Source organism: Marmota marmota, unplaced genomic scaffold, assembly GCF_001458135.2.
Source record: "Marmota marmota marmota unplaced genomic scaffold, marMar, whole genome shotgun sequence".
NCBI classification, from domain to species: domain Eukaryota; kingdom Metazoa; phylum Chordata; class Mammalia; order Rodentia; family Sciuridae; genus Marmota; species Marmota marmota.
Genome location: NW_026000338.1, coordinates 2,985,668 through 2,987,755, shown reverse-complemented (window position 1 = coordinate 2,987,755; position 2,088 = coordinate 2,985,668). Strand labels below are relative to the sequence as shown.

General features: G+C 40.7%; 1 pseudogene; it reads right to left on the bottom strand.

Moving 5' to 3' along the window:
- Window positions 1–860: 860 nt before the first annotated feature.
- LOC107159261 lies at window positions 861–1,497 on the bottom strand (annotated as a pseudogene).
- Between the last annotated feature and the right edge of the window lie 591 nt (window positions 1,498–2,088).

Genomic DNA, 2,088 nt, shown 5'->3' with positions numbered 1-2,088 from the left:
CTTAGAATTCATCTAGAATTGTTTGCTGTGAATTGATTATGTCTATTGCAGTATCTAGCAGTAAGGGTTGTCATTTTCTTGATTAAGAACCTATAGACTCACATGCACAAGGCCATGGATTCAATCACCAGCACCAAAAAAAAAAAAAAAAAGAACCTATAGAGTGAAATTGTATTGAGTGATTTGAGTGAATAAAGTATTGAAAAGGGCAGAAGCACGTGGACATTCTCTCCCCTCTACTGCAGATGTCACACCTTTTGCCCCAACGAGACAGACATTTATTGTCAGAGCATGGAGCAAACTCACAAGGCTGTCCCTCTGAGGAGAGCAGCAGTGTATCATGGCGGCACTCACAGAGCAGCTTTATAGCCTGCAAGAGGAATTTCACAAGCATGCTTTAGGAGTTCTGTCATGGGTTGGTGTGGGGTCGACCCTCTAGCAGACACATGTACTTATGGGAGGCTAAGCAGCATTGTCTCAGAATCTCTAGATAAAATGGCTCCTAAGTCGAAACTTAGGAGTAGCTAGATAAAATGGCTCCCCACCTAAAATGGTGTAGGTGCCGGTCAAGATCCTGCTGACCTTGGATCTGAGGCACATTACCAACAGCCAGGTTCTGAGAGAAGGATGTGGGAAGGGAGGGACAAGGACAGCCTGCTGGAGGCTGAGACAGCTCTGAACAGTGAAGAATACCTGAATTATCTCCTAGGGGTTTACTCAAATTTAAAAGTTTATAATTTTACAGCAGTTAAAATACTGACATCAATATTAAAATGAAAGCAAGTTTTACATAACAATCAAAAAATACAAAAGACTGAAGGAAGAGACTCTGAATGAAAAACAGGGGCAATTCAGCTAATTCAGAACTGTATGCCAGTGGCAGAAATGAAAGATGGCGCCCCCTCCCCTACCTTCCCATGCAACTGGGAACTATAAGAGTGACTTGAGATTTGCAAAAGGGTAAACAAGTTTTTGCCAAACCAATTCCTCCTTTTGCAGTGCCACAGGGTTGCTGCCTGTGAGGGTACAAACTTCTTGGCTTGTACTCAAACACTTTTCTCATATTCCATTCTGTTTGGGCAGTAAATCCTGTAGGCCTCTGCGTGACTGGGGTCTTGGATATTTAGTTCGTTTAGAAGTTCCTGTATTCCTAATAAGATCTGCTTGATTGTGATGTCTGGCCTGCAGTTCTTGTCCTCCTCCAGGATGTACAGACACACAGTACCAGAAGGGTACACATTCAGGGGAAACATCAGTGGCTCAAATTTACAGTGGTAAGGATGGATAAACATCTTTGAAGAGCATTCCCAGCTTGATCAAGCCTCCTTTCCATGGAGTCCCCTCCTTTCCTGGGATGGCATATTCCCAGTTCATTAGGTTCATCCTGCGATCCAAATTCTTAGTCCAGGCAGATACCAAGCCAAAGGGGTGATACTACCTCCAAGCTTTTCTCTCCTGGGCTAGTCTGCTGAGAGCAATCCCTGACAATCCAGACATGTTCAAAATCCCTGGGAAGCAGAGGCCCATGCATTGAGGCTGGAGCGTTGAAGCAGGTGCATTGAGGCTGGTCCATCATGGTGGCGCTCCCTTGTCTCAGAAATTTATTATCTACAAATATCATGGTTATCACAAAGAAAATATATTAAATATTCACAAAATTAAATGAATAGGGAATCAAAATGGTACACTACAATAATTAACTAAACACAAAAGAAAGCACTAGCAAAGGAAAAGAGGCTTAAAAGGTATAACATATATAGAAAATTAATATTGAAATTGCATAAGTTTTTAATATCAGTAATTAATTTTAAAATAAATTGATTAAGCCACATCAAATGGTATATACCTATAACCCTAGCTACTTGGAAGTCTTGAGTCAGGTGGTTTGCAAATTCAAGCCCAATCCTGGCAATTTAGCAATGACCCCTCTCAAAAATTAAAAATGGAAAGGGTTGGGGACATAGCTCAGAATCAAGTGCCATGGATTCAATCCCCAATACCACAAATAAATGAATAAATAAATAAATAAAGTTCTGTAATCAAAGACAAACATTAGAAGAGTGGATTAAATAATATGATCAGATTATA